The sequence below is a fragment of the Dipteris shenzhenensis genome, chromosome 33 (genome assembly GCF_047967505.1).
Source record: "Dipteris shenzhenensis isolate YYH24624 ecotype China chromosome 33, Dip_SZ_1.0, whole genome shotgun sequence".
NCBI classification, from domain to species: Eukaryota; Viridiplantae; Streptophyta; class Polypodiopsida; order Gleicheniales; family Dipteridaceae; genus Dipteris; species Dipteris shenzhenensis.
The window spans coordinates 802,908-817,543 of record NC_141628.1 but is presented as its reverse complement, the minus strand read 5'-3'; the positions used below and the strand labels follow the sequence as shown (position 1 = coordinate 817,543).

General features: G+C 43.6%; 1 long non-coding RNA gene across 1 annotated transcript in view; it reads left to right on the top strand.

Annotated features, from left to right (window-relative positions):
- LOC147879512 (uncharacterized) overlaps window positions 1-14,217 on the top strand; it is a 46,692-nt gene extending 32,475 nt beyond the window's left edge. Inside the window, exons 4-5 of the long non-coding RNA XR_015540631.1 lie at window positions 13,123-13,246; window positions 13,734-14,217. This is a non-coding gene — a long non-coding RNA (uncharacterized LOC147879512). The remainder of the gene's footprint in view (window positions 1-13,122; window positions 13,247-13,733) is intronic.
- The last annotated feature ends 419 nt before the right edge of the window (window positions 14,218-14,636 follow it).

The window sequence follows — 14,636 nt, the reverse complement described above, 5'->3', positions numbered from 1 at the left end:
CTAGGAGTAGAGATGGGCTTGCATGTTGGAATGTTTACCTTCAGAGGAGTCTTCCAAAAGTGGTTATTTAATGCACTTTGGTATTGGACTAAGGTTGTAGGGGTGAAAAGCGTCGTAAGCTGTGATTTGTCCATGCAACTTTGAGAAGGCTCATTGGTCTATGTTCATGACCTTGTTGGTGGGCAATTTGAGGTACGTCCACGTTATGGTGCATGCTATGGTGGTTTGGTGCATGGCGTTCGCGACTCTCCTCCAATCAACAATTAGTGGTTTCGATTTACTGGGAGCTAAAGCGGTTCGGAGGCAGTGATTGTGGCTTTTGTGAGGGAAAGAGTGAGAGAGTGGAACAAAGGAGACAGCAAGAGGGAGACACAAGAAGTGTGGGTGTGTAAAAGTGTTGAGCCACACCACAAACTCATAGGTTTTATTAGGATTAGGCTTTCACCCTATGGTTGTCTTAAGACAATCATAGGTGTCATAACATTTTAAAGGGTGGCAATGTGCCTTTACCCCAACAACCTCCCACCTAAAGGCCAATGTGCCTTAAGGGGAGAAAAGAATAAAAATTACAGCAATATACAGTTACTGTATACAAGACCATAAAATAAGAATGGTCTCATCCTAATCCCATGATGTGGCGGCAATGTGCAAACCGCTCTGTAGGCAAGCTCTTAGTGAGCAAATCTGCAGGATTGTCATCAGTATGCATCTTCACAAGCTCAAGTCGCTTGTCTTCCAGTACCTCCCTGATGAAATGGTATTTCACATCTATGTGCTTGGTCTTCTGATGAAAGACCGGATTCTTTGCCAACATGATAGCACTCTGACTATCACAATGCAAAACTGGTATATCTCCTGTAATGCCCAAATCTCCCACCAGCCGAGTAAGCCATATTGCTTCCTTGCAAGCCTCAGTGGCTGCAACATATTCAGCTTCAGTGGTTGACAGTGCAATGCATTTCTGCAACCGAGACACCCATGATATAGCACCTCCTGCAAATGTGAAAATATAACCGGTAGTAGACTTCCGGTTATCTGCATTCCCTGCATAGTCTGAATCTGTAAAACCATGCACCAATGCATCCTGCCTACCATAGCATATGCACAAGTCTTTGGTACCCTTGAGATACCTCAAGACACCTTTCACTGCTTCCCAGTGCCGCTTGCCTGGATTTGCCATATACCTGCTGATGACTCCCACCGCAAAAGCAATATCCGGACGAGTGGCAACCATGGCATACATCAAAGAACCAACTGCAGATGCATACGGAACCTTGGCCATTTCAGCCTTATCATCATCTGATCTGGGGCTGTCCTTACTGCTGAGTTTTAAATGTGGAGGCAACGGGGTACGAATAGACTTCCCCCCCTCCATTTTAAACCTGTGCAGTACTTTGTCAACTCCTTCTGTGACAGAAACAAAAGTCCCTTGCCTGTCACGAATAATCCGCATACCAAGAATATGGTTTGCATCACCCAAGTCTTTCATGTCAAAAGACTTATGCAGTTGTTTCTTCAAAGCACTAATCTCCTGCTGAGATTTGCTGGCAATCAGCATGTCATCCACATATAGAATGAGTAGCATCAAACTGCCATCCTTTGCCCGTTTGGTGTACAAGCAATGATCGGTTTCACACCGATGATACCCTTGGGACTGCATGAAGGCATCAAACTTCTTGTACCATTCTCTTGGCGCCTGCTTGAGTCCATACAAGCTCCTCTTGAGCTTACACACAAGCTGCTCTTTCCCTTTAACAGCATATCCCTCTGGCTGACTCATGTAGATCTCATCATGGAGATCTCCGTGAAGAAAAGCAGTCTTCATATCCATCTGACATAAATCCATGTCCTCATGAGCAACAAGAGCTAACACTGCTCTCAAAGTAGTCATCTTGACTACAGGGGAAAAAATCTCATCAAAGTCAATGCCCTTCTCTTGCTTAAATCCCTTGGCAACCAATCTGGCCTTATACCTCGGTAAAGCATTTGAATCCACTTTGACTTTGTAAACCCACTTGCATGGCAAAACCTTTCTGCCTGCAGGTAACTGCACCAAGTCCCATGTATCATTTTGAAGTAGGGAGTCCATTTCTGACTGCATGGCTTTCTCCCACTTCCTTTTCTCTGTTCTTCCCATAGCTTCCTTGAAGCTGGAAGGCTCACCACAATCTGTAAGCATGATAAAATCAGCCACATTATTGGCTCCTGGAACAAACCTGTCAGGAGGCCGTTGTACACGGGTGCTCCTCCTAACAAAATGTTCCGGATTAGGCTGCTGTCTAGCCTGTTCGTCATGCATAACGGGTGGCTGTACCACCATATTTGGCTGTTCTACAGCGCCATTTGCTGGCATATCCAGTGGTGCATCATTGGCAAAATTGTCTGGCTGATTTTCAGCCTGTATACCCTCTTGAACAGGGTTATCTACAGCAGCCTGCTGCTGCATATTAATGGGCATTCTTTGCTGTCCGACATCATCATAAACAACCCTCCTGTATTCCACAGGTTGCATGGGTTCTTTGTGTACACTATCCTCTTTAAAGATGACGTCATTGCTGCGTATAATCTTCCGTTTGACGGGATCCCATAACCTGTACCCCATTTCACCTTCGTCACCGTAACCCATGAAGATGCATCTGAAAGACTTTGGCTCCAGTTTGGTGCGCAGTTCTTTGCGTATATGAGCAAAGCACTCGCAGCCAAACACACGTAAGTGCTTATATGAAGGTGGCTTGCCAGACCACACCTCCTCTGCCACTTTCAACTCCAAAGCCTTATTCGGCGACCTGTTAATTAGGTGAACTGCTGTTCGCACGGCTTCTGCCCAAAAGCCATGGGGCAATGCAAGCATAAGACAACATACATCGAACTTTCTCCTGAATAGTTCGATTCATCCGCTCGCTCACACCATTTTTAGATGCATTATGAGGGGCTGTGAGTTCCTGTTTAATGCCCTTAGCTTCGCAAAACTGTACAAAAGCATGTGACACATACTCACCCCCATTATCGGATCTGAGGCATTTCAGCCTGCGTCCTATCCGATTCTCAACCTGAGCGAGAAACTTCTTGAAAGCATCTAAGGCATCGCTTTTATGCTTCAAGAAATAGACCCACACTTTGCGTGTGGCATCATCAATAAAAGTAATGAAATACTTTGCACCCCCTAGTGATAGCTGTGGCATCTCACACAAATCAGTTTGCACTAGATCAAGCGGTGCTCTATTCTGGGGAGTTCTCCTCTTATGAGGAATCATAGAATGCTTGCCAAATATGCAATGATCACAAGTAGGCAAATCTGAAAATGAAAGAGACGGCAGATAACCCAAACGTGACAGTTCTTGCATTCCTTTAACGGACATGTGTCCCAACCGGCTATGCCACAATGAAACCTTTGGCAGCTCGGTTATGGCAACATTACTGATGGCCAGGTTGTAGTGACTGAGGGTTATAAGAGTGATACCTTGTACCCTCTTTATGTTTCCAGTGCAGGTAATCATGTTCACCCATTTGGAATCCCCAAATGTGGTGTGGTAACCACTGTCATCCAACAAGCCAGTGCTAATCAGATTTTTCTTGATTTGCGGTACATGGCGAACACCATCAAGCATAAATATGCGTCCATCAGGGAATACTATCTGTATACTGCCAATCCCTGCAATCTGACATGCATAGTTGTTCCCAAGGTGAACAACTCCATGAGTACCTGCGTAGGAAGTAAACCACTCCCTATGAGGAGTAACATGAAAAGAAGCACCTGAATCCAAGAGCCAGGTATGCATGTCAAGGCCATCAACAACCAATGTATGTGCAATTACAGCAGAAGAGCATAAAACATCATGTCTGTCACTGTCACTGTCCTCTGCTGCAACATTCACTGCATCCAAGTCATCTGCCTTGGCCTTACCTTTGCCTTTGCTTCCACTGCCTGCATCCTTTGTCTCAGCCTTCTTGGCTTTTTGAACCCGTATAAACTTGAAGCACTTAGACTTCACATGTCCCTTCTTACCACAGTAAAAGCATTCAATATCCTTTTTGCCACGGGACTGACTGCGGGATTTGGACTTGCCAGCAGATCTCCCCTTCTGCTGAGTCCTACCTCTTTCCTGTACCGGCAAAGCATTGGAGGACTTGCTGCCCATATTATTCTTCCTGCTCATCTCCTCCATAAGGAGAGAGCTCTCCACATCAGCATACATAAGAGTGACATTTGAATTTGACAGAGTGGTCTTGAAAGTGTCCCAACTCTCAGGGAGGGTACACAACAAGAAAGTAGCCTTGAACTCCTCATCAAGGTTCAATCCCTGTGCAATAAGCTGTGTAAAGATGGCATTGAACTCACTCAAGTGTGAGGTCATAGCTGTACCTTTCTTCATGCGAAGGTCGACAAGCTTCTTCAACCAATAAACCTTACTGGCTGAACTCTTTTGGGCATACAACTCTTCTAGCCTCTGCCATAGACCATAAGAGGTCTTTTCAGCCTGAACATTGAACACAAGAGAATCAGTGAGAGTAAGCATAATAGCAGCCCTTGCAGACAAATCAAGCTCCTCCCACTTATCATCTGCCATCCCAGATGGCTTGACACCCTTCACCCTTATGGGCTTAGAAATCTTCTTTAGCAGAAGTACATTCAAACACTGTTCTGCCCATAATGCATAATTGTGTGCCCCTTCCAATTTCTTTATGTTCAGTATTGAAGATTCACTTCCCCCTGATGCCATATCAGATAAGGAAAGTGCCTGACTCCCTGTAAGTCGAAAAATGACTAAATAAAATTCTGATTTCTCAGAAAACCTGCTCTATCAAGAGCCAGGAGCACTCACAATAGTGCTGTTTTTTACTGTCAAAAAATCTGCAGCAAAACAGAAAATTTTCCCTCCAGTCACTGTACCTTCTGACACACTGTACCGTGCTCAAATAGGCATAAAACAGTAATTACAGAATGCTGCAGCTGTTCCACAAGTGTTTTATCAGTGCATCATCATCTGACGAAGCACAAAACACTGCTGTCCTGAACACTTCTCCCACCTCAGATGAGGTATTGCACTGATTTTATATGCATAAACCACTTGTCATACACTGTTTTGTCCACTGAAAAAGGCTTCAAACACCTCAGCCTGTCACAAAACCTGCAACAAAGTATGGGGCAAGTCCCAAACAATCACCCTTCTGCCAAGGGGATAAAAGGCATCTGAAGTTCTCAAACAGTAACTCAAGTGCTCACAAGCAAAATTTGGGCAAAAGCCCCTTGATTTGACACCTGTACCAAGTGAAAAACACCCTCAACACTGAGGTAGCATACAAAATACAGCGCTCTCCTGACACTTTCACCTGATAATGTAATGCATAAACGGCCCTGTGTACACAGTAACAACACAGATCCCAACGTACAAACATTGAAGAGAAAACGTTTTGAGCACTGTCAACGATGGACAGTTAGGGACCGAGTAAACTCGATGCGCCCTGGCCAAGCGTGGCTCAACTGAGATTTTCAAAGTGTACACAGAATGTGACCTGCAAGAAATGTCACTGAATACACTGCGGAAACAAGACCAATGTGGGCACCCTGGCTCCACACTGCCTCAAGGCATACACTGCATACACTTCCAGGCAAAAGCCCTTTGAAATTGTCACCCGAAAACTGAGATTTGCACTTAGCAAAAGCATAAAAGCCCTCTGCAAAAATCAAGGCATCTGACCTTCCCCAAATAAAATAACTGTGCAACCACCACACACTGTGGCACTAGTCACCTCAAGCACGAGGGACACGAGTGTACTTGCTGTACCTCAAACACACAGTTTTGAGAACTGAAAAAATTCTGGGAATGAAGAGCAGAGTGCTCTCTCTTTTCCTTCTTCCCCCAAACAAAAAATCTGTGCCTGCTGTACCTTCTGTACCTGCGCAGGGTACCTGCTGTACCCTGCACCTGCGAGGGCACGGATCCCCAACAAAAAAAAAATCAACCTGTACCTGCTTGTCGCAGCGTCCGTACGGTCGCGTCCGTACGGTACGGCTACCTATACGGCATCCGTACAGTCGGTACGGATGGTCGTACCTGTCCGGTCGACGGGCTACAGGCAGCCAGTGTTGCGCGCTGCTCGCGCTGGCTGTGCGCGGCCGGTGCTGTGCGGTGCGCGCACTGGCTGCGCCCGCGCAGCTAGCAACAGCTAGCTGCTGCTGCAGCTATAGCTCCTGCGCTGGCTGCTCGCCCTGCTCGCTCGCGCTGCCCCGCTCTGCTCGCGCGCGACCTGCTCCTGCTGCCGCTGCTCGCTGCTGTCGCTGTTGAGGGTACGATGCCCGAGGGGAGAGGGAGGGGTAGACCGGAGTTGAGAGAGAGAGGTAGAGGCTCTGATACCACTTGTGAGGGAAAGAGTGAGAGAGTGGAACAAAGGAGTCAGCAAGAGGGAGACACAAGAAGTGTGGGTGTGTAAAAGTGTTGAGCCACACCACAAACTCATAGGTTTTATTTAGGATTAGGCTTTCACCCTATGACTGTCTTAAGACAGTCATAGGTGTCATAACATTTTAAAGGGTGGCAATGTGCCTTTACCCCAACAGCTTTATAGCTATAAAGTCACTTCTTTGTGTAGAGAAGACTCTCTTTGAGTTTCCTCACACACGTGAGAGTCGTCCATGGTCTTTCAGCTCGATAAGAGTTGTTATAATCAAGTGTGTCTTTTGGTAGTCATATATGTAGAGCAGCTGCGCATCGAGTCCTAGAGTCTTTAACAGAGTTGGTCCTTGCCTTGTAAGCGGCAACATTTGCGGGCCATTGAGTTGCATCCATTGAGTGTTTCTGCATCTAATATAATTAATTGGAGGTTTTTGTCACTTATAGAATCTTTTCTATACATGTTTCATTCAAAGGTGTGTCTCACGCAAGAGCTCGTTTTATGTGATGTAGTTGTTAGATAAAGAGAGAGTAGGAGAGTCAGAGAGTTTGCAATAGATGAAGTGAGTAATACAAGAAGAGGGAAAGGTTTTATCTAAGTGACAAAACCTTACCCTTCACTAACCGTAGTTAGTGAACTAACTGTGGTTAGGGGAAAAAATCTCTAAAGAGGGAAAAGTGCCCCTAACCTACTTATTACGTTACATTGTTCACTGCTAGAATATAATAATAATTCTAACACCCCCCTGCAGTGCCAATGTCATGTATAAGGAGATGATTAATCACCAAAAGGAGATAAGTTCAAGGCACTGTGAAATGCCTCAAACTTTTCACGTGGAAGTGCTTTGGTGAAGATGTTTGCAACATTGTCATGTGTTGACACATAGATCATACTGATCTCTCATGCATGCAACTTCTCTCTGACATAGTGATAGTGAACCTCAATGTGCTTCGTGCGAGCATGAAACACAGGATTCTTTGCCAGTGCTATAGCACTTTGACTATCAGTGAGAATCGGAGAAGGACCCTCCAATGAAAGATGAAGATCAGCAAACAAACGATGCAGCCAAACACATTCAACTGTCGCTGTGAAAGCTGCCCTGTACTCAGCTTCACATGAGGAGGTAGCCATTGTAGATTGTTTCTTGCTCAACCAAGAAATGCAAGCATGTCCTAGAAAGAAACAATTCCCACTGGTGGACTGCCTAGTATCATAGTCTCCAGCCCAATCTGAGTCACTGTAAGCATGCATCTGCAAGTCACCCCCCCTTGGAAACATCAAGCCAAAAGACTTTGTACCTTGCAAGTAACGGAAGATGCGTTTTACAGCTTGCCAATGCATAATCTTTGGGCTGTGCATATACCTGCTCACGTGAGAAACTGAAAACTGAATATCAGGTCGTGTATTGCAGAGGTAAATGAGGCATCCAACAACCTGTGACATCAATTGATTCACCCGCATCATGCATTGTAAGCTTCAGCCCCGGCTCCATGGGAGTGGACATAGGCTTGCAATCATGCATGTTGAATCTGTCCAAGAGCTTTTGAACATACTTGGACTGAGACATAACAATGCCACATTTTTCTTGAATAAACTGGATCTCCAAAAAGAAATGTAACAAGCCCAAGTCTGACATATCAAATGTAGCTTTCAATTGGACTTTGAAATCTACAATTACTTCCTCATTTGATCCGGTGAGCAACATGTCATCTACATAAAGAATCATGACCAAAATGTCCCCCCCATCCTTCTTGATGTAGAGGGTGCTCTCAGTTGGACTATTGTGCAGCCCCTTGCTAGTTAGAAAGGCATCAATTTTTGCATACCATGCACGTGGGGCTTGTTTCAACCCATACAAAGCTTTATTCAGCTTGCATACCTGATGTGCATTTCTTGAAATTTCAAAGCCCGGAGGTTGTTTGACATAAACCTCTTCCAACAAGTCTCCATTAAGGAAAGCTGTTTTAATGTCCAACTGATGAACATTCCATTCAAAATTTGCAGCCATTGCTATAACTGACCTGATGGTGGTCATCCTGGATGTAGGAGCAAAAGTCTCCTCATAATCTATGCCCTTTTTCTGAGCATATCCTTTTGCAACCAGCCTTGCCTTGTACCGATCAATGGACCCATCTGGCTTTCTTTTGACTTTGAAAACCCAACGTGTACCTAGGCATTCTTACCTGGTGGCAAATCCACAACATCCCAAGTCTGATTTTTATGAATGGACTGCAATTCATCGTGCATGGCATTCATCCAATGCACATTATCCTTTCCTTCTTCAAATGTCTCAGGTTCTTCCTCATCAAGAAGAGTACCTGCATAAGCTGATTCAATTGAAAGAGCCCCCCCTGTGTGCCTTACTGCACTATGAGTCCTGCCAGGCAATGGAGCCTCAAGCTTACTCTCCCTGAGACTCTGAAGCAACCAATTTGGGACTGTTTTGGCTGCGTGTATTTATTGAATTTCTTGCCTGACAACTTCATCCACACCCTGAGGTTGTACTAAATCAGCTGGGGGCTGAATCTGTACATGTGGATCTGGCGGAGGTTGCTGTAAATTCTGAGTTTCAGCGGGGGAACCAAATGCTATAGGAAGCATCCCCAAACACATTATCTGAAGAGGCTGGAATCTGAAATTCAGCATGTGTATGTGCAGAATTTTCAGAGAATATAACATCTCTACTAACAAAAATCTTGCGTGTAGCAGGATTGTAGAGACGATAGCCTTTGCTTTGTGAACTATATCCCACAGAAATGCATTTGAGTGCCTTATCTAACAACTTGTGTCTGAACTCCACAGGCACGTGGGCATACGCAACACAACAAAAAACTCTGAAATGGTCCATTGAAGGCTTTCTCCCATGCCATGCCTCATAGGGAGTAATTGTCTTCAAAGCCTTTGTAGGAGCCCGATTTAAAATATATTTGGCACACATGAGGCCTTCTAGCCAAAACCTATGAGGCAACTTTTTACTTGTGAGCATGCATCTATCCATTTCCATGGCAATGTGATTCTTCCGCTCAGCTTTGCCATTCTGTTGAGGTGTAAGCCTCACTGTAAGCTGATGCATGATGCCTTTTTCTTTCAAAAATGTCTCAAATTCATGAGACATATACTCCCTCCCTCTATTTGTTCGAAGTGTCTGCACCTTGAGTCCTATCTCATTCTCAACCATAGCCACAAAGTGTTTGAAATGCATAAACACTTCTGATTTTGCCTTGAGACCATAGACCCAAGTGTAGTTGGTAAAGTCATCTATGAATGTAACAAAATAGAGATAACCCCCAAAAGAAGGTGTAGATAACCCCCAAAAGCAGGTGTCCCATGATTTCTATCAATACCTGTCCTATCATTTTACATAAGCTTAGTCAAGTTAGGTGTTTTATAGATGATTTATTTGTACCAGATGTTCCTACTTTCAAGACTTAATGTACAAAGATGCTAGAGCTTTTGGAGAAGGAATCTATCCTTGTGACTCTTGTGAATTGAACTGCACTTCAAGAGGGGATTCTTGTGTTTTCTTAGATCTTAGACTTTCTCAATCTACCATAGGATTAGAGGTTGATATATACGATAAACGTGAACAACCTGAATATAGTGGTTTACACATTATAAAAATGCCTCACATTGACTCAAACATTTCTGATTTGGCAAAATATGGAGTCATTTCTTCCCAATTCCATAGATTTTCCCACCTTTGTACAACTAAGGAGTCTTTTATCACTCATTGTAGTAATTTGATCACTTTACTATTACACAAGAGGTATAATCCAAGGAAAATAATGAAAAAAGTTCGCACATTTCTAGATATGAAGTCTTTTATCTATGGTGTTTCGGCCTTGGGTTTGTTTAGAATGATTGAACATAAGCTGAAAACAAAAAGCGGGAATTCAGCCCGTTTTTCTTTTAGTTTCAAAAGAGAGTTTGTTTGAGTATGCTTGTGCTTTCTAAGTTAGAAATGTATTTTTGCCTCTTTGTAGAAATGATACATAAGTGTAAAGGGCCATTTAGCTTTTTATGTTTTAAATAGAGAGAGAGAGAGAGAGAGAGAGAGAGAGAGTTTCTAGTTTTTTGGAAGTTTTTGTTTCTTGACTTGCATGTTTATTTTTGCTTAGTCACCTGCTTCATTTCTTCTTTATTTCTTGTTTTCATTCTCTTTTGTTTATTTGACGTATTTTAGTAAGCACTGGGTTTGCCCTAGAGACTCCGCGGGTCTTTAGAAACCCAGTATAGCTGCTTATTCTTGGGCACTGATGACGACGCAAGTGTTGCTTTGCTTGCTAAGTATGTCTTCCTTTTGTTTTTCATAAAAGTTTTTGTTTACCTCTTTTTTCTTCTCTTTCATTTTCTCTTTTATTTTCTTTGTAGATTTTTTATCTTTAGAACAACAAAAATTCTAAATTTGTATGATTGGACTTATTCTAGTCTTACAAAGGTATATATATATATATATATATATATATATCCAACCAGCCTATGATAACTTAAGGACGGTAAAATCACAATTTAGCAAGTATTATCCCACTGGCAAAACACCCACAGAAGAAACAAAACACAAGGGAGCTAGAATGCTCTTGCTGAAAAACACAGTACACTGATTGGCCCCAAATCAGCTGGCGCCCCTTGCGGTATTTCTTTATTATTTATTGCACTGAAAACAGATGACTACGAGCCCTGTAGGCATTCAAAAAAGAGTCCCCATACTCTTGCAATTGGAGGCATTGTCTATCACGACTAGCACAACATTTTCTGGTCTCACTTGCAATGCATGATTTGTAATCCATCTAAAGAGTCGATTGCAAATTTAAGTGCCAAATTGAGTCTTGCCGATACCAAGAATGATAAAGCAAAATTTCAATAGTATTAAGTGTGCTGGATGTCACGGTAGATAAACTTGCAAGTGGTCTTCTTACCACTCTTACTAGCATCAATGGCATGCAAGAAGTGTGTGACAACACAAGAGGAGACAAGGATATTGAGGATACTCCTAACGTTAGACCACCCATCATATAGCATGGTGCAGCCAAATTTCTTTCAACCTTCCTTGATGGGACTTAGGGCTCTATTTATACGTCCAATCTGGTCATCAAGAACTGTGTATGCATGGCCCTATACTCCATTCCTGTCCATCCCTCATATGGTTCAACCATTGCAACAGCTTTGATCATCCTTTGTCATTGAGGAGTGTTTAAGACATTGAGTGAGATGACACAAGATCAATGTTTTCCCTATCTTTGTCTCAGCCATTTTTATGTGCTCTTTTCTCCAAGCTTGAGTACTTTGCTTATGCAAGGGTGCCAAGGGAGGTAGGTCACCAGTGTTGGGTATGGGGAGGGGGATGGAGATAGCAATGAGGAAATGCTTCTTTGCCTTTTGTTCTTAGAGACACTTGATGTTCCAAGTTTCCTGCTCTAACTCGGATGAAGCCCCAATAGCACGTGCTGCTGCTACACCTGCAAGATCGGAGTGGTGTCGCGATATCTTATTGGCTACATCTTGTGGGGATAACTCAAAAACCTCGCAGCTTGGAAACATGACAGAGGACTCCGGTGATAGAGCTATTCCCCACTTTGTTGAAATAGTTGCACCTCCATTTCCTACTAGCAGAGCTGGGGGCAGAAGGTGATGTATGAATCCCAGAAGGGGTAATGTGGTTGAGGCATTGTGAATATTGAGAGGACTGGTCACTGGAGAGGGGGCTGCGAAAGGGCTGAGTCCTGAGAAAGGGGCTGAGAGAGGGCTGATACAGAAGGGGGAAAGGGGATGAGAGGGCTGAACTGAGAGAGAGCAAGGGCTGAGAGCTAAGGGCTGAGTGTGTGCAAATAAAGGGCAGCGGGCTGAGCAGTGAGTGTTCTCTGTATGAGCTGAGAGAGGGCTGAGTGTGGGCTAAGACTTGGGTGTGTTGAGAAATGGCCAGGGCTGAGCAGAATGTAGAGTGCAGGCTGCAGGCCGTAGCAGTGAGCGGAGAGAGTTGGCTGTGAGGGTGGTGTGACCCAGCAATATGAAGGTAAGGTCAATTTTTTTATAAAAAATATGCCAGCAGGGGCTGCACCTAATGATTCGAAAGCATGCCATGCACCGGATCAACCATGATCCACCGACAGATTAATGAATTACTGAGACTTTCTTCTAGACAGGTCTCCTCCACATCTGACAGCAAACTGAGCACAGCACCAAGTTCCTCCAGTACACCTTAACCATACCTCCTTCAGCTAGTACCATGATCAACCCAGTGGACAGTTGCAGCCGATACTACTTGATGCCAGAGCCGACTCTATTTTGATGTACACTTACCTGTTGCATGGGCAACTCACATGTGTTTGCACCTCCCTAGCTAGATATACCCCACGTCCCACTACCACTCACTACAAGCTACCCAACACTCATTTACTCACCAGACCAGTCACTAGTCGGCTACTACTCCTTACATGTTTTGCTGAATCTGTCTTTAGGTCCCATAGGCCATATTAGGCCTGCAGTGAACATTAATATCTTGATCAATCATCATCAACTCTTTCATGCATTTGTTTGGTCTGTCTGTCTGTCTGTTTTGGCTAGATGGGTCCATTTGGTTCAGGTTCCCTTTTCTATGCTTAGAAGCTCGTTGTATATCAGTATCTCGTGTGTATTTATGATGATTTGTGCTTCATATTATTCAAAAGGGTGTTGTTGGTTACAGGGAGTATGCTTGAGCATGCAGTGATTCGAATTATTGTGTGGATGCAGGACAAGAGCATGGTATCTGAAATCATAGCGGTGACGTGAGTACACTCCTAGATGGAAGGACGTTGAGAGGAAGGCATGGATTTCTCAAGAATGAGGCCCCACCATCGCTTAAAGGCAATGGCTGGTATAATTTATAAACCCAATACCAATAATGGGACCAGAGAATGATACTAATTCTGGAAGGTAGTTCTGTGGATATCTTTAGTCGACCTGCAGATCTGGTGGGCTTATGTGAGTGAATCCCTGTGGATGGTTGCCTTCTTTGAATGGAAAAGGAAATGCTTTGTACTGTCTTAGGTATTGGGTGATGTCTTTTGCTTGAAATTGTTGAAGTTGGGGAAAGTCTTATGTTTCTAGGTCTAGTCCTGTTTAGTGTAGGGTTGGACATTCTTCAAATGCCTGCTCTGTGGTTTATTTTAGCTTTCCAGTTTCAGGATGTCCTTAGGAACACACTGTATACATGGCAAAGTAGTATGCAGTGCACATACCATTTTGCAATTGGGTAAAATCTTTCTTGTATGTGATGGGTAGCATAGAAGTATTCAAAATGGATAGCGTAGAAGTATGCAATAGATACCACATCTAAAAAAGAAAGCATTTTCTGATTGCAGGGTCTCCAGGTGCAATTGGCCAGGGATCCATATCAAGGGTTGGGAGGTAGAGACGACCTTTTAGCTAATCAATGTAGTTCCTCTTTTGCCTTCATCTTACTGTATGAATTCATAACCCCTAGTATGGACAGGTAATATTTCTAGGTATATTTCATAATTTGCATGACATACATTCTAGATGCTTAATCGGCCTCTTTTCAAATGCTTGTCAACAAGCAATATATCCATTTTGTAGTGCTGTTTGTAATGAAAATGCATCGTGTGAGGACTACCAGTAGTTAATGAATGGGTACTAGCTGTGCTCTGTGCACAGTTTTGGAGATTTGATTTGGAGTCCCCTGAAACAAAAGGGCACGTATTATCATGATTTTCTTAGTAGACAAGCACATACTATGCACTGGCTGAGTGCAATGCTCGTGACATTCTCCTTGGTATAAGTGATGGCAACCACTCTCTCTGCTTTGGATTTCTAAACAGATAATGTTAACGTACATCGATATGCTTGGTTTCACATAGATTTCTGGCAGGATTGTCTCTTGAGTCCGTTGAGTGATCCTTTCAGTTTAGCACAATAGAGGATTGCACACCGAGGAGTAAGCTCCGCAGGAGTAACCTCCCGGCCTGGTGACAACCTTATGTTCAGCTCTAGTTGTCAGAGGTGGATCATTGGCTGTCTATTGGATTGACTGTTAGCGCAAGCTAAAAGGCATATTTTAGTGCAGTTATTGCCTTTTGGGTAGTTATGTGGTTATCATAGAGGAGTAATTTGACCTATAGGAGAGTATTTTCTAGATGCAATGTAAAAGTGGCATGATGGTAAGCCTAGAACTCAATTTGCAAATAGTGTATTGTGCCAAAGGCTGTTTCCAACTCAGAAGAATAAGTAGGCTTGCCTTGATAACC